Source organism: Schistocerca gregaria, chromosome 5 (genome assembly GCF_023897955.1).
Source record: "Schistocerca gregaria isolate iqSchGreg1 chromosome 5, iqSchGreg1.2, whole genome shotgun sequence".
Lineage (NCBI taxonomy): Eukaryota > Metazoa > Arthropoda > Insecta > Orthoptera > Acrididae > Schistocerca > Schistocerca gregaria.
The window spans coordinates 45,989,798-46,008,644 of NC_064924.1; positions in this window are offsets into that span (position 1 = coordinate 45,989,798).

Here is an 18,847-nt window from a genome sequence, read left to right on the forward strand (position 1 = left end):
GAAAGGTTTCCGGGTCTCTTAGGCCCCGTGGAAGTCATTCTTCACTCATTTTGTTACAGATTCATTCTGGACGCACTGCTGCTCACTGGCACCCGGTAACACTCTCCGTACACTGAACTTGTGGTCTGCTCCAGTAGGCCGACAACCTGGAGCTTTTCTGGCGTAAATGTCTGAGGATAATCAGGATACAGCCAAAGGCGAACTTGAGAAAGGTTTCCGGGACTCTTAGGCCCCCATGGAAGTCATTCTTCACTGATTTTATTACGGATTCATTCTGGACGCACTGCTGCTCACTGGCGCCCGGTAACACTCTCCGTAGACAGAACTTGTGGTCTGCTCCAGTAGGCCGACAACCTGGAGCTTTTCTGGCGTAAATGTCTGTGTATAAACAGGATACAGCCTAAGGCGAACTTGTGAAAGGTTGCCGGGACTCTTAGGCCCCGTGGAAGTAATTCTTCACTGATTTTGTTACGGATTCATTCTGGACGAACTGCTGCTCACTGGCGCCCGGTAACACTCTCCATAGACTGAACTTGTGGTCTGCTCCAGTAGGCCGAACACCTGGAGCTTTTCTGGCATAAATGGCTGAGGATAAACAGGATACAGCCGACGGCGAACTTGTGGAAGGTTTCCGGGACTCTTAGGCCCCGTGGAAGTCATTCTTCACTCATTTTGTTACAGATTCATTCTGGACGCACTGCTGCTCACTGGCGCCCGGTAACACTCTCCGTAGACAGAACTTGTGGTCTGCTCCAGTAGGCCGACTACCTGGAGCTTTTCTGGTGTAAATGTCTGAAGATAAACAGGATACAGCCAAAGGCGAACTTGTGAAAGGTTGTCGGGACTCTTAGGCCCTGTGGAAGTCATTCTTCACTCATTTCGTTACGGATTCATTCTGGACGCACTGCTGCTCACTGGCACCCGGTAACACTCTCCGTACACTGAACTTGTCGTCTTCTCCAGTAGGCCGAACACCTGGAGCTTTTCTGGCGTAAATGTCTGAGGATAAACAGGATACAGCCAAAGGCGAACTTGAGAAAGGTTTCCGGGACTCTTAGGCCCCGTGGAAGTCATTCTTCACTCATTTTGTTACGGATTCATTCTGGACGCACTGCTGCTCACTGGCGCCCGGTAACACTCTCCGTAGACAGAACTTGTGGTCTGCTCCAGTAGGCCGACAACCTGGAGCTTTTCTGGCGTAAATGTCTGAGGATAAACAGGATACAGCCAAAGGCGAACTTGAGAAAGGTTTCCGGGACTCTTAGGCCCCGTGGAAGTCATTCTTCACTGATTTTGTTACGGATTCATTCTGGACGCACTGCTGCTCACTGGTGCCCGGTAACACTCTCCGTAGACTGAACTTGTGGTCTGCTCCAGTAGGCTGACAACCTGAAGCTTTTCTGGTGTAAATGTCTGTGTATAAACAGGATACAGCCTAAGGCGAACTTGTGAAAGGTTGCCGGGACTCTTAGGCCCCGTGGAAGTAATTCTTCACTGATTTTGTTACGGATTCATTCTGGACGAACTGCTGCTCACTGGCGCCCGGTAACACTCTCCATAGACTGAACTTGTGGTCTGCTCCAGTAGGCCGACAACCTGGAGCTTTTCTGGCATAAATGGCTGAGGATAAACAGGATACAGCCGACGGCGAACTTGTGGAAGGTTTCCGGGACTCTTAGGCCCCGTGGAAGTCATTCTTCACTCATTTTGTTACGGATTCATTCTGGACGCACTGCTGCTCACTGGCGCCCGGTAACACTCTCCGTAGACAGAACTTGTGGTCTGCTCCAGTAGGCCGACAACCTGGAGCTTTTCTGGCGTAAATGTCTGAGGATAAACAGGATACAGCCAAAGGCGAACTTGTGAAAGGTTTCCGGGACTCTTAGGCCCCGTGGAAGTCATTCTTCACTGATTTTGTTACGGATTCATTCTGGACGCACTGCTGCTCACTGGCGCCCGGTAACACTCTCCGTAGACAGAACTTGTCGTCTGCTCCAGTAGGCCGACAACCTGGAGCTTTTCTGGCGTAAATGTCTGAGGATAAACAGGATACAGCCAAAGGCGAACTTGAGAAAGGTTTCCGGGACTCTTAGGCCCCGTGGAAGTCATTCTTCACTGATTTTGTTACGGATTCATTCTGGACGCACTGCTGCTCACTGGCGCCCGGTAACACTCTCAGTAGACAGAACTTGTGGTCTGCTCCAGTAGGCCGACAACCTGGAGCTTTTCTGGTGTAAATGTCTGAGGATAAACAGGATACAGCCAAAGGCGAACTTGTGAAAGGTTGCCGGGACTCTTAGGCCGAGTGGAAGTCATTCTTCACTCATTTTGTTACGGATTCATTCTGGACGCACTGCTGGTCACTGGCACCCGGTAACACTCTCCGTACACTGAACTTGTCGTCTGCTCCAGTAGGCCGACAACCTGGAGCTTTTCTGGCGTAAATGTCTGAGGATAAACAGGATACAGCCAAAGGCGAACTTGAGAAAGGTTTCCGGGACTCTTAGGCCCCGTGGAAGTCATTCTTCACTGATTTTGTTACGGATTCATTCTGGACGCACTGCTGCTCACTGGCGCCAGGTAACACTCTCCGTAGACAGAACTTGTGGTCTGCTCCAGTAGGCCGACAACCTGGAGCTTTTCTGGCGTAAATGTCTGAGGATAAACAGGATACAGCCAAAGGCCAACTTGTGAAAGGTTACGGGACTTTTAGGCCCCGTGGAAGTCATTCTTCACTGATTTTGTTACGGATTCATCCTGGACGCACTGCTGCTCACTGGCGCCCGGTAACACTCTCCGTAGACAGAACTTGTCGTCTGCTCCAGTAGGCCGACAACCTGGAGCTTTTCTGGCGTAAATGTCTGAGGATAAACAGGATACAGCCAAAGGCGAACTTGTGAAAGGTTTCCGGGACTCTTAGGCCCCGTGGAAGTCATTCTTCACTGATTTTGTTACGGATTCATTCTGGACGCACTGCTGCTCACTGGCGCCCAGTAACACTCTCCGTAGACAGAACTTGTCGTCTGCTCCAGTTGGCCGACAACCTGGAGCTTTTCTGGCGTAAATGTCTGAGGATAAACAGGATACAGCCGATGGCGAACTTGTGGAAGGTTTCCGGGACTCTTAGGCCTTGTGGAAGTCATTCTTCACTCATTTTGTTACGGATTCATTCTGGACGCACTGCTGCTCACTGGCGCCCGGTAACACTCTCCGTAGACAGAACTTGTCGTCTGCTCCAGTAGGCCGACAACCTGGAGCTTTTCTGGCGTAAATGTCTGAAGATAAACAGGATACAGCCAAAGGCGAACTTGTGAAAGGTTTCCGGGTCTCTTAGGCCCCGTGGAAGTCATTCTTCACTCATTTTGTTACAGATTCATTCTGGACGCACTGCTGCTCACTGGCACCCGGTAACACTCTCCGTAGACAGAACTTGTGGTCTACTCCAGTAGGCCGACAACCTGGAGCTTTTCTGGCGTAAATGTCTGAGGATAAACAGGATACAGCCAAAGGCGTACTTGAGAAAGGTTTCCGGGACTCTTAGGCCCCGTGGAAGTCATTCTTCACTCATTTTGTTACGGATTCATTCTGGACGCACTGCTGCTCACTGGCGCCCGGTAACACTCTCCGTAGACAGAACTTGTGGTCTGCTCCAGTAGGCCGACAACCTGGAGCTTTTGTGGCGTAAATGTCTTAGGATAACAGGATACAGCCAAAGGCGAACTTGTGAAAGGTTTCCGGGACTCTTAGGCCCCGTGGAAGTCATTCTTCACTCATTTTGTTACGGATTGATTCTGGACGCACTGCTGCTCACTGGCGCCCGGTAACACTCTCCGTAGACAGAACTTGTGGTCTGCTCCAGTAGGCCGACTACCTGGAGCTTTTCTGGTGTAAATGTCTGAAGATAAACAGGATACAGCCAAAGGCGAACTTGTGAAAGGTTGTCGGGACTCTTAGGCCCTGTGGAAGTCATTCTTCACTCATTTCGTTACGGATTCATTCTGGACGCACTGCTGCTCACTGGCACCCGGTAACACTCTCCGTACACTGAACTTGTCGTCTTCTCCAGTAGGCCGAACACCTGGAGCTTTTCTGGCGTAAATGTCTGAGGATAAACAGGATACAGCCAAAGGCGAACTTGAGAAAGGTTTCCGGGACTCTTAGGCCCCGTGGAAGTCATTCTTCACTCATTTTGTTACGGATTCATTCTGGACGCACTGCTGCTCACTGGCGCCCGGTAACACTCTCCGTAGACAGAACTTGTGGTCTGCTCCAGTAGGTCGACAACCTGGAGCTTTTCTGGCGTAAATGTCTGAGGATAAACAGGATACAGCCAAAGGCGAACTTGAGAAAGGTTTCCGGGACTCTTAGGACCCGTGGAAGTCATTCTTCACTGATTTTGTTACGGATTCATTCTGGACGCACTGCTGCTCACTGGTGCCCGGTAACACTCTCCGTAGACTGAACTTGTGGTCTGCTCCAGTAGGCTGACAACCTGAAGCTTTTCTGGTGTAAATGTCTGTGTATAAACAGGATACAGCCTAAGGCGAACTTGTGAAAGGTTGCCGGGACTCTTAGGCCCCGTGGAAGTAATTCTTCACTGATTTTGTTACGGATTCATTCTGGACGAACTGCTGCTCACTGGCGCCCGGTAACACTCTCCAGGGACTGAACTTGTGGTCTGCTCCAGTAGGCCGACAACCTGGAGCTTTTCTGGCATAAATGGCTGAGGATAAACAGGATACAGCCGACGGCGAACTTGTGGAAGGTTTCCGGGACTCTTAGGCCCCGTGGAAGTCATTCTTCACTCATTTTGTTACGGATTCATTCTGGACGCACTGCTGCTCACTGGCGCCCGGTAACACTCTCCGTAGACAGAACTTGTGGTCTGCTCCAGTAGGCCGACTACCTGGAGCTTTTCTGGTGTAAATGTCTGAAGATAAACAGGATACAGCCAAAGGCGAACTTTTGAAAGGTTTCCGGGACTCTTAGGCCCTGTGGAAGTCATTCTTCACTCATTTCGTTACGGATTCATTCTGGACGCACTGCTGCTCACTGGCACCCGGTAACACTCTCCGTACACTGAACTTGTCGTCTTCTCCAGTAGGCCGAACACCTGGAGCTTTTCTGGCGTAAATGTCTGAGGATAAACAGGATACAGCCAAAGGCGAACTTGAGAAAGGTTTCCGGGACTCTTAGGCCCCGTGGAAGTCATTCTTCACTCATTTTGTTACGGATTCATTCTGGACGCACTGCTGCTCACTGGCGCCCGGTAACACTCTCCGTAGACAGAACTTGTGGTCTGCTCCAGTAGGCCGACAACCTGGAGCTTTTCTGGCGTAAATGTCTGAGGATAAACAGGATACAGCCAAAGGCGAACTTGAGAAAGGTTTCCGGGACTCTTAGGCCCCGTGGAAGTCATTCTTCACTGATTTTGTTACGGATTCATTCTGGACGCACTGCTGCTCACTGGTGCCCGGTAACACTCTCCGTAGACTGAACTTGTGGTCTGCTCCAGTAGGCTGACAACCTGAAGCTTTTCTGGTGTAAATGTCTGTGTATAAACAGGATACAGCCTAAGGCGAACTTGTGAAAGGTTGCCGGGACTCTTAGGCCCCGTGGAAGTAATTCTTCACTGATTTTGTTACGGATTCATTCTGGACGAACTGCTGCTCACTGGCGCCCGGTAACACTCTCCATAGACTGAACTTGTGGTCTGCTCCAGTAGGCCGACAACCTGGAGCTTTTCTGGCATAAATGGCTGAGGATAAACAGGATACAGCCGACGGCGAACTTGTGGAAGGTTTCCGGGACTCTTAGGCCCCGTGGAAGTCATTCTTCACTCATTTTGTTACGGATTCATTCTGGACGCACTGCTGCTCACTGGCGCCCGGTAACACTCTCCGTAGACAGAACTTGTGGTCTGCTCCTGTAGGCCGACAACCTGGAGCTTTTCTGGCGTAAATGTCTGAGGATAAACAGGATACAGCCAAAGGCGAACTTGTGAAAGGTTTCCGGGACTCTTAGGCCCCGTGGAAGTCATTCTTCACTGATTTTGTTACGGATTCATTCTGGACGCACTGCTGCTCACTGGCGCCCGGTAACACTCTCCGTAGACAGAACTTGTCGTCTGCTCCAGTAGGCCGACAACCTGGAGCTTTTCTGGCGTAAATGTCTGAGGATAAACAGGATACAGCCAAAGGCGAACTTGAGAAAGGTTTCCGGGACTCTTAGGCCCCGTGGAAGTCATTCTTCACTGATTTTGTTACGGATTCATTCTGGACGCACTGCTGCTCACTGGCGCCCGGTAACACTCTCCGTAGACAGAACTTGTCGTCTGCTCCAGTAGGCCGACAACCTGGAGCTTTTCTGGCGTAAATGTCTGAGGATAAACAGGATACAGCCAAAGGCGAACTTGAGAAAGGTTTCCGGGACTCTTAGGCCCCGTGGAAGTCATTCTTCACTGATTTGGTTACGGATTCATTCTGGACGCACTGCTGCTCACTGGTGCCCGGTAACACTCTCCGTAGACTGAACTTGTGGTCTGCTCCAGTAGGCCGACAACCTGGAGCTTTTCTGGCGTAAATGTGTTAGGATAAAAGGATACAGCCAAAGGCGAACTTGTGAAAGGTTTCCGGAACTCTTAGGCCCCGTGGAAGTCATTCTTCACTCATTTTGTTACGGATTCATTCTGGACGCACTGCTGCTCACTGGCGCCCGGTAACACTCTCCGTAGATTGAACTTGTGGTCTGCTCCAGTAGGCCGACAACCTGGAGCTTTTCTGGCGTAAATGTCTGAGGATAAACAGGATACAGCCAAAGGCGAACTTGTGAAAGGTTTCCGGGACTCTTAGGCCCCGCGGAAGTCATTCTTCACTGATTTTGTTACGGATTCATTCTGAACGCACTGCTGCTCACTGGCACCCGGTAACACTCTCCGTACACTGAACTTGTCATCTGCTCCAGTAGGCCGACAACCTGGAGCTTTTCTGGCGTAAATGTCTGAGGATAAACAGGATACAGCCAAAGGCGAACTTGTGAAAGGTTTCCGGGACTCTTAGGCCCCGTGGAAGTCATTCTTCACTGATTTTGTTACGGATTCATTCTGGACGCACTGCTGCTCATTGGCGCCCGGTAACACTCTCCGTAGACAGAACTTGTGGTCTGCTCCAGTAGGCCGACAACCTGGAGCTTTTCTGGCGTAAATGTCTGAGGATAAACAGGATACAGCCTTCGGCGAACTTGTGGAAGGTTTCCGGGACTCTTAGGCCCCGTGGAAGTCATTCTTCACTCATTTTGTTAAGGATTCATTCTGGACGCACTGCTGCTCACTGACGCCCGGTAACACTCTCCGTAGACAGAACTTGTGGTCTGCTCCAGTAGGCTGACAACCTGGAGCTTTTCTGGCGTAAATGTCTTAGGATAACATGATACAGCCAAAGGCGAACTTGTGAAAGGTTTCCGGGACTCTTAGGCCCCGCGGAAGTCATTCTTCACTGATTTTGTTACGGATTCATTCTGGACGCAATGCTGCTCACTGGCGCCCGGTAACACTCTCCGTAGACAGAACTTGTGGTCTGCTCCAGTAGGCCGACAACCTGGAGCTTTTCTGGCGTAAATGTCTGAGGATAAACAGGATACAGCCAAAGGCGAACTTGAGAAAGGTTTCCGGGACTCTTAGGACCCGTGGAAGTCATTCTTCACTGATTTGGTTACGGATTCATTCTGGACGCACTGCTGCTCACTGGTGCCCGGTAACACTCTCCGTAGACTGAACTTGTGGTCTGCTCCAGTAGGCCGACAACCTGGAGCTTTTCTGGCGTAAATGTGTTAGGATAAAAGGATACAGCCAAAGGCGAACTTGTGAAAGGTTTCCGGAACTCTTAGGCCCCGTGGAAGTCATTCTTCACTCATTTTGTTACGGATTCATTCTGGACGCACTGCTGCTCACTGGCGCCCGGTAACACTCTCCGTAGATTGAACTTGTGGTCTGCTCCAGTAGGCCGACAACCTGGAGCTTTTCTGGCGTAAATGTCTGAGGATAAACAGGATACAGCCAAAGGCGAACTTGTGAAAGGTTTCCGGGACTCTTAGGCCCCGCGGATGTCATTCTTCACTGATTTTGTTACGGATTCATTCTGAACGCACTGCTGCTCACTGGCACCCGGTAACACTCTCCGTACACTGAACTTGTCGTCTGCTCCAGTAGGCCGACAACCTGGAGCTTTTCTGGCGTAAATGTCTGAGGATAAACAGGATACAGCCAAAGGCGAACTTGTGAAAGGTTTCCGGGACTCTTAGGCCCCGTGGAAGTCATTCTTCACTGATTTTGTTACGGATTTATTCTGGACGCACTGCTGCTCATTGGCGCCCGGTAACACTCTCCGTAGACAGAACTTGTGGTCTGCTCCAGTAGGCCGACAACCTGGAGCTTTTCTGGCGTAAATGTCTGAGGATAAACAGGATACAGCCTTCGGCGAACTTGTGGAAGGTTTCCGGGACTCTTAGGCCCCGTGGAAGTCATTCTTCACTCATTTTGTTAAGGATTCATTCTGGACGCACTGCTGCTCACTGACGCCCGGTAACACTCTCCGTAGACAGAACTTGTGGTCTGCTCCAGTAGGCTGACAACCTGGAGCTTTTCTGGCGTAAATGTCTTAGGATAACATGATACAGCCAAAGGCGAACTTGTGAAAGGTTTCCGGGACTCTTAGGCCCCGCGGAAGTCATTCTTCACTGATTTTGTTAAGGATTCATTCTGGACGCACTGCTGCTCACTGGCGTCCGGTAACACTCTCCGTAGACTGAACTTGTGGTCTGCTCCAGTAGGCCGACAACCTGGAGCTTTTCTGGCGTAAATGTCTTAGGAAAACAGGATACAGCCAAAGGCCAACTTGTGAAATGTTTCCGGGACTCTTAGGCCCCGTGGAAGTCATTCTTCACTCATTTTGTTACGGATTCATTCTGGACGCACTGCTGCTCACTGGCGCCCGGTAACACTCTCCGTAGACAGAACTTGTGGTCTGCTCCAGTAGGCCGACAACCTGGAGCTTTTCTGGCGTAAATGTCTGAGGATAAACAGGATACAGCCTTCGGCGAACTTGTGGAAGGTTTCCGGGACTCTTAGGCCCCGTGGAAGTCATTCTTCACTCATTTTGTTACGGATTCATTCTGGAAGCACTGCTGCTCACTGGCGCCCGGTAACACTCTCCGTAGGCAGAACTTGTGGTCTGCTCCAGTAGGCCGACAACCTGGAGCTTTTCTGGCGTAAATGTCTGAGGATGAACAGGATACAGCCAAAGGTGAACTTGTGATTGGTTTCCGGGACCCTTAGGCCCAGTGGAAGTCATTCTTCACTCATTATGTTACGGATTCATTCTGGACGCACTGCTGCTCACTGGCACCCGGTAACACTCTCCGTACACTGAACTTGTCGTCTGCTCCAGTAGGCCGACAATCTGGAGCTTTTCTGGCGTAAATGTCTTAGGATAACAGGATACAGCCGACGGCGAACTAGTGGAAGGTTTCCGGGACTCTTAGGCCCCGTGGAAGTCATTCTTCACTCATTTTGTTACGGATTCATTCTGGACGCACTGCTGGTCACTGGTGCCCGGTAACACTCTCCGTAGGCAGAACTTGTGGTCTGCTCCAGTAGGCCGACAACCTGGAGCTTTTCTGGCGTAAATGTCTGAGGATAAACAGGATACAGCCAAAGGCGAACTTGTGAAAGGTTTCCGGGACTCTTAGGCCCCCCGGAAGTCATTCTTCACTGATTTTGTTACGGATTCATTCTGGACGCACTGCTGCTCACTGGCACCCGGTAACACTCTCTGTACACTGAACTTGTCGTCTGCTCCAGTAGGCCGACAACCTGGAGCTTTTCTGGCGTAAATGTCTGAGGATAAACAGGATACAGCCAAAGGCGAACTTGAGAAAGGTTTCCGGGACTCTTAGGCCCCGTGGAAGTCATTCTTCACTGATTTTGTTACGGATTCATTCTGGACGCACTGCTGCTCACTGGCGCCCGGTAACAGTCTCCGTAAACAGAACTTGTCGTCTGCTCCAGTAGGCCGACAACCTGGAGCTTTTCTGGCGTAAATGTCTGAGGATAAACAGAATACAGCCAAAGGCGAACTTGTGGAAGGTTTCCGGGACTCTTAGGCCCCGTGGAAGTCATTCTTCACTCATTTTGTTACGGATTCATTCTGGACGCAATGCTGCTCACTGGCGCCCGGTAACACTCTCCGTAGACAGAACTTGTGGTCTGCTCCAGTAGGCTGACAACCTGGAGCTTTTCTGGCGTAAATGTCTTAGGATAACATGATACAGCCAAAGGCGAACTTGTGAAAGGTTTCCGGGACTCTTAATCCCCGTGGAAGTCATTCTTCACTGATTTTGTTACGGATTCATTCTGGACGCAATGCTGCTCACTGGCGCCCGGTAACACTCTCCGTAGACTGAACTTGTGGTCTGCTCCAGTAGGCCGACAACCTGGAGCTTTTCTGGCGTAAATGTCTGAGGATAAACAGGATACAGCCAACGGCGAACTTGTGAAAGGTTTCCGGGACTCTTAGGGCCCGTGGAAGTCATTCTTCAATCATTTTGTTACGGATTCATTCTGGACGCACTGCTGCTCACTGGCGCCCGGTAACACTCTCCGTAGACAGAAGTTGTGGTCTGCTCCAGTAGGCCGACAACCTGGAGCTTTTCTGGCGTAAATGTCTTAGGATAACAGGATACAGCCAAAGGCGAAGTTGTGAAAGGTTTCCGGGACTCTTAGGCCCCGTGGAAGTCATTCTTCACTCATTTTGTTACGGATTCATTCTGGATGCACTGCTGCTCACTGGCGCCCGGTAACACTCTCCGTAAACAGAACTTGTGGTCTGCTCCAGTAGGCCGAAAACCTGGAGTTTTCTGGCGTAAATGTCTGAGGATAAACAGAATACAGCCGACGGCGAACTTGTGGAAGGTTTCCGGGACTCTTAGGCCCCGTGGAAGTCATTCTTCACTGATTTTGTTACGGATTCATTCTGGACGCACTACTGCTCACTGGCGCCCGGTAACACTCTCCGTAGACAGAACTTGTGGTCTGCTCCAGGAGGCTGACAACCTGGAGCTTTTCTGGCGTAAATGTCTTAGGATAACAGGATACAGCCAAAGGCGAACTTGTGAAAGGTTTCCGGGACTCTTAATCCCCGTGGAAGTCATTCTTCACTGATTTTGTTACGGATTCATTCTGGAGGCAATGCTGCTCACTGGCGCCCGGTAACACTCTCCGTAGACTGAACTTGTGGTCTGCTCCAGTAGGCCGACAACCTGGAGCTTTTCTGGCGTAAATGTCTGAGGATAAACAGGATACAGCCAACGGCAAACTTGTGAAAGGTTTCCGGGGCTCTTAGGCCCCGTGGAAGTCATTCTTCACTCATTTTGTTACGGATTCATTCTGGACGCACTGCTGCTCACTGGCGCCTGGTAACACTCTCCGTAGACAGAACTTGTGGTCTGCTCCAGTAGGCCGACAACCTGGAACTTTTCTGGCGTAAATGTCTTAGGAAAACAGGATACAGCCAAAGGCGAACTTCTGAAAGGTTTCCGGGACTCTTAGGCCCCGTGGAAGTCATTCTTCACTGATTTTGTTATGGATTCATTCTGGATGCACTGCTGCTCACTGGCGCCCGGTAACACTCTCCGTAAACAGAACTTGTGGTCTGCTCCAGTAGGTGGAAAACCAGGAGATTTTCTACTGTAAATGTCTGAGGATAAACAGGATACAGCCAAAGGCGAACTTGTGAAAGGTTTCCGGGACTCTTAGGCCCCGTGGAAGTCATTCTTCACTGATTTTGTTACGGATTCATTCTGGACGCACTGCTGCTCACTGGCGCCCAGTAACACTCTCCGTAGACAGAACTTGTCGTCTGCTCCAGTTGGCCGACAACCTGGAGCTTTTCTGGCGTAAATGTCTGAGGATAAACAGGATACAGCCGATGGCGAACTTGTGGAAGGTTTCCGGGACTCTTAGGCCCTGTGGAAGTCATTCTTCACTCATTTTGTTACGGATTCATTCTGGACGCACTGCTGCTCACTGGCGCCCGGTAACACTCTCCGTAGACAGAACTTGTCGTCTGCTCCAGTAGGCCGACAACCTGGAGCTTTTCTGGCGTAAATGTCTGAAGATAAACAGGATACAGCCAAAGGCGAACTTGTGAAAGGTTTCCGGGTCTCTTAGGCCCCGTGGAAGTCATTCTTCACTCATTTTGTTACAGATTCATTCTGGACGCACTGCTGCTCACTGGCACCCGGTAACACTCTCCGTACACTGAACTTGTGGTCTGCTCCAGTAGGCCGACAACCTGGAGCTTTTCTGGCGTAAATGTCTGAGGATAATCAGGATACAGCCAAAGGCGAACTTGAGAAAGGTTTCCGGGACTCTTAGGCCCCCATGGAAGTCATTCTTCACTGATTTTATTACGGATTCATTCTGGACGCACTGCTGCTCACTGGCGCCCGGTAACACTCTCCGTAGACAGAACTTGTGGTCTGCTCCAGTAGGCCGACAACCTGGAGCTTTTCTGGCGTAAATGTCTGAGGATAAACAGGATACAGCCAAAGGCGTACTTGAGAAAGGTTTCCGGGACTCTTAGGCCCCGTGGAAGTCATTCTTCACTCATTTTGTTACGGATTCATTCTGGACGCACTGCTGCTCACTGGCGCCCGGTAACACTCTCCGTAGACAGAACTTGTGGTCTGCTCCAGTAGGCCGACAACCTGGAGCTTTTGTGGCGTAAATGTCTTAGGATAACAGGATACAGCCAAAGGCGAACTTGTGAAAGGTTTCCGGGACTCTTAGGCCCCGTGGAAGTCATTCTTCACTCATTTTGTTACGGATTGATTCTGGACGCACTGCTGCTCACTGGCGCCCGGTAACACTCTCCGTAGACAGAACTTGTGGTCTGCTCCAGTAGGCCGACTACCTGGAGCTTTTCTGGTGTAAATGTCTGAAGATAAACAGGATACAGCCAAAGGCGAACTTGTGAAAGGTTGTCGGGACTCTTAGGCCCTGTGGAAGTCATTCTTCACTCATTTCGTTACGGATTCATTCTGGACGCACTGCTGCTCACTGGCACCCGGTAACACTCTCCGTACACTGAACTTGTCGTCTTCTCCAGTAGGCCGAACACCTGGAGCTTTTCTGGCGTAAATGTCTGAGGATAAACAGGATACAGCCAAAGGCGAACTTGAGAAAGGTTTCCGGGACTCTTAGGCCCCGTGGAAGTCATTCTTCACTCATTTTGTTACGGATTCATTCTGGACGCACTGCTGCTCACTGGCGCCCGGTAACACTCTCCGTAGACAGAACTTGTGGTCTGCTCCAGTAGGTCGACAACCTGGAGCTTTTCTGGCGTAAATGTCTGAGGATAAACAGGATACAGCCAAAGGCGAACTTGAGAAAGGTTTCCGGGACTCTTAGGACCCGTGGAAGTCATTCTTCACTCATTTTGTTACGGATTCATTCTGGACGCACTGCTGCTCACTGGTGCCCGGTAACACTCTCCGTAGACTGAACTTGTGGTCTGCTCCAGTAGGCTGACAACCTGAAGCTTTTCTGGTGTAAATGTCTGTGTATAAACAGGATACAGCCTAAGGCGAACTTGTGAAAGGTTGCCGGGACTCTTAGGCCCCGTGGAAGTAATTCTTCACTGATTTTGTTACGGATTCATTCTGGACGAACTGCTGCTCACTGGCGCCCGGTAACACTCTCCATAGACTGAACTTGTGGTCTGCTCCAGTAGGCCGACAACCTGGAGCTTTTCTGGCATAAATGGCTGAGGATAAACAGGATAAAGCCGACGGCGAACTTGTGGAAGGTTTCCGGGACTCTTAGGCCCCGTGGAAGTCATTCTTCACTCATTTTGTTACGGATTCATTCTGGACGCACTGCTGCTCACTGGCGCCCGGTAACACTCTCCGTAGACAGAACTTGTGGTCTGCTCCAGTAGGCCGACTACCTGGAGCTTTTCTGGTGTAAATGTCTGAAGATAAACAGGATACAGCCAAAGGCGAACTTGTGAAAGGTTGTCGGGACTCTTAGGCCCTGTGGAAGTCATTCTTCACTCATTTCGTTACGGATTCATTCTGGACGCACTGCTGCTCACTGGCACCCGGTAACACTCTCCGTACACTGAACTTGTCGTCTTCTCCAGTAGGCCGAACACCTGGAGCTTTTCTGGCGTAAATGTCTGAGGATAAACAGGATACAGCCAAAGGCGAACTTGAGAAAGGTTTCCGGGACTCTTAGGCCCCGTGGAAGTCATTCTTCACTCATTTTGTTACGGATTCATTCTGGACGCACTGCTGCTCACTGGCGCCCGGTAACACTCTCCGTAGACAGAACTTGTGGTCTGCTCCAGTAGGCCGACAACCTGGAGCTTTTCTGGCGTAAATGTCTGAGGATAAACAGGATACAGCCAAAGGCGAACTTGAGAAAGGTTTCCGGGACTCTTAGGCCCCGTGGAAGTCATTCTTCACTGATTTTGTTACGGATTCATTCTGGACGCACTGCTGCTCACTGGTGCCCGGTAACACTCTCCGTAGACTGAACTTGTGGTCTGCTCCAGTAGGCTGACAACCTGAAGCTTTTCTGGTGTAAATGTCTGTGTATAAACAGGATACAGCCTAAGGCGAACTTGTGAAAGGTTGCCGGGACTCTTAGGCCCCGTGGAAGTAATTCTTCACTGATTTTGTTACGGATTCATTCTGGACGAACTGCTGCTCACTGGCGCCCGGTAACACTCTCCATAGACTGAACTTGTGGTCTGCTCCAGTAGGCCGACAACCTGGAGCTTTTCTGGCATAAATGGCTGAGGATAAACAGGATACAGCCGACGGCGAACTTGTGGAAGGTTTCCGGGACTCTTAGGCCCCGTGGAAGTCATTCTTCACTCATTTTGTTACGGATTCATTCTGGACGCACTGCTGCTCACTGGCGCCCGGTAACACTCTCCGTAGACAGAACTTGTGGTTTGCTCCAGTAGGCCGACAACCTGGAGCTTTTCTGGCGTAAATGTCTGAGGATAAACAGGATACAGCCAAAGGCGAACTTGTGAAAGGTTTCCGGGACTCTTAGGCCCCGTGGAAGTCATTCTTCACTGATTTTGTTACGGATTCATTCTGGACGCACTGCTGCTCACTGGCGCCCGGTAACACTCTCCGTAGACAGAACTTGTCGTCTGCTCCAGTAGGCCGACAACCTGGAGCTTTTCTGGCGTAAATGTCTGAGGATAAACAGGATACAGCCAAAGGCGAACTTGAGAAAGGTTTCCGGGACTCTTAGGCCCCGTGGAAGTCATTCTTCACTGATTTTGTTACGGATTCATTCTGGACGCACTGCTGCTCACTGGCGCCCGGTAACACTCTCCGTAGACAGAACTTGTCGTCTGCTCCAGTAGGCCGACAACCTGGAGCTTTTCTGGCGTAAATGTCTGAGGATAAACAGGATACAGCCAACGGCGAACTTGTGAAAGTTTTCCGGGACTCTTAGGGCCCGTGGAAGTCATTCTTCACTGATTTTGTTACGGATTCATTCTGGACGCACTGCTGCTCACTGGCGTCCGGTAACACTCTCCGTAGACTGAACTTGTGGTCTGCTCCAGTAGGCCGACAACCTGGAGCTTTTCTGGCGTAAATGTCTTAGGAAAACAGGATACAGCCAAAGGCCAACTTGTGAAATGTTTCCGGGACTCTTAGGCCCCGTGGAAGTCATTCTTCACTCATTTTGTTACGGATTCATTCTGGACGCACTGCTGCTCACTGGCGCCCGGTAACACTCTCCGTAGACAGAACTTGTGGTCTGCTCCAGTAGGCCGACAACCTGGAGCTTTTCTGGCGTAAATGTCTGAGGATAAACAGGATAAAGCCTTCGGCGAACTTGTGGAAGGTTTCCGGGACTCTTAGGCCCCGTGGAAGTCATTCTTCACTCATTTTGTTACGGATTCATTCTGGAAGCACTGCTGCTCACTGGCGCCCGGTAACACTCTCCGTAGGCAGAACTTGTGGTCTGCTCCAGTAGGCCGACAACCTGGAGCTTTTCTGGCGTAAATGTCTGAGGATGAACAGGATACAGCCAAAGGTGAACTTGTGATTGGTTTCCGGGACCCTTAGGCCCAGTGGAAGTCATTCTTCACTCATTATGTTACGGATTCATTCTGGACGCACTGCTGCTCACTGGCACCCGGTAACACTCTCCGTACACTGAACTTGTCGTCTGCTCCAGTAGGCCGACAATCTGGAGCTTTTCTGGCGTAAATGTCTTAGGATAACAGGATACAGCCGACGGCGAACTAGTGGAAGGTTTCCGGGACTCTTAGGCCCCGTGGAAGTCATTCTTCACTCATTTTGTTACGGACTCATTCTGGACGCACTGCTGGTCACTGGTGCCCGGTAACACTCTCCGTAGGCAGAACTTGTGGTCTGCTCCAGTAGGCCGACAACCTGGAGCTTTTCTGGAGTAAATGTCTGAGGATAAACAGGATACAGCCAAAGGCGAACTTGTGAAAGGTTTCCGGGACTCTTAGGCCCCCCGGAAGTCATTCTTCACTGATTTTGTTACGGATTCATTCTGGACGCACTGCTGCTCACTGGCACCCGGTAACACTCTCTGTACACTGAACTTGTCGTCTTCTCCAGTAGGCCGACAACCTGGAGCTTTTCTGGCGTAAATGTCTGAGGATAAACAGGATACAGCCAAAGGCGAACTTGAGAAAGGTTTCCGGGACTCTTAGGCCCCGTGGAAGTCATTCTTCACTGATTTTGTTACGGATTCATTCTGGACGCACTGCTGCTCACTGGCGCCCGGTAACAGTCTCCGTAAACAGAACTTGTCGTCTGCTCCAGTAGGCCGACAACCTGGAGCTTTTCTGGCGTAAATGTCTGAGGATAAACAGAATACAGCCAAAGGCGAACTTGTGGAAGGTTTCCGGGACTCTTAGGCCCCGTGGAAGTCATTCTTCACTCATTTTGTTACGGATTCATTCTGGACGCAATGCTGCTCACTGGCGCCCGGTAACACTCTCCGTAGACAGAACTTGTGGTCTGCTCCAATAGGCTGACAACCTGGAGCTTTTCTGGCGTAAATGTCTGAGGATAAACAGGATACAGCCAACGGCGAACTTGTGAAAGGTTTCCGGGACTCTTAGGGCCCGTGGAAGTCATTCTTCAATCATTTTGTTACGGATTCATTCTGGACGCACTGCTGCTCACTGGCGCCCGGTAACACTCTCCGTAGACAGAAGTTGTGGTCTGCTCCAGTAGGCCGACAACCTGGAGCTTTTCTGGCGTAAATGTCTTAGGATAACAGGATACAGCCAAAGGCGAAGTTGTGAAAGGTTTCCGGGACTCTTAGGCCCCGTGGAAGTCATTCTTCACTCATTTTGTTACGGATTCATTCTGGATGCACTGCTGCTCACTGGCGCCCGGTAACACTCTCCGTAAACAGAACTTGTGGTCTGCTCCAGTAGGCCGAAAACCTGGAGCTTTTCTGGCGTAAATGTCTGAGGATAAACAGAATACAGCCGACGGCGAACTTGTGGAAGGTTTCCGGGACTCTTAGGCCGTGTGGAAGTCATTCTTCACTCATTTTGTTACGGATTCATTCTGGACGCACTACTGCTCACTGGCGCCCGGTAACACTCTCCGTAGACAGAACTTGTGGTCTGCTCCAGGAGGCTGACAACCTGGAGCTTTTCTGGCGTAAATGTCTTAGGATAACAGGATACAGCCAAAGGCGAACTTGTGAAAGGTTTCCGGGACTCTTAATCCCCGTGGAAGTCATTCTTCACTGATTTTGTTACGGATTCATTCTGGAGGCAATGCTGCTCACTGGCGCCCGGTAACACTCTCCGTAGACTGAACTTGTGGTCTGCTCCAGTAGGCCGACAACCTGGAGCTTTTCTGGCGTAAATGTCTGAGGATAAACAGGATACAGCCAACGGCAAACTTGTGAAAGGTTTCCGGGGCTCTTAGGCCCCGTGGAAGTCATTCTTCACTCATTTTGTTACGGATTCATTCTGGACGCACTGCTGCTCACTGGCGCCTGGTAACACTCTCCGTAGACAGAACTTGTGGTCTGCTCCAGTAGGCCGACAACCTGGAACTTTTCTGGCGTAAATGTCTTAGGAAAACAGGATACAGCCAAAGGCGAACTTGAGAAAGGTTTCCGGGACTCTTAGGCCCCGTGGAAGTCATTCTTCACTGATTTTGTTATGGATTCATTCTGGATGCACTGCTGCTCACTGGCGCCCGGTAACACTCTCCGTAAACAGAACTTGTGGTCTGCTCCAGTAGGTGGAAAACCAGGAGATTTTCTACTGTAAATGTCTGAGGATAAACAGGATACAGCCAAAGGCGAACTTGTGAAAGGTTTCCGGGACTCTTAGGCCCCGTGGAAGTCATTCTTCACTGATTTTGTTACGGATTCATTCTGGACGCACTGCTGCTCACTGGCGCCCAGTAACACTCTCCGTAGACAGAACTTGTCGTCTGCTCCAGTTGGCCGACAACCTGGAGCTTTTCTGGCGTAAATGTCTGAGGATAAACAGGATACAGCCGATGGCGAACTTGTGGAAGGTTTCCGGGACTCTTAGGCCCTGTGGAAGTCATTCTTCACTCATTTTGTTACGGATTCATTCTGGACGCACTGCTGCTCACTGGCGCCCGGTAACACTCTCCGTAGACAGAACTTGTCGTCTGCTCCAGTAGGCCGACAACCTGGAGCTTTTCTGGCGTAAATGTCTGAAGATAAACAGGATACAGCCAAAGGCGAACTTGTGAAAGGTTTCCGGGTCTCTTAGGCCCC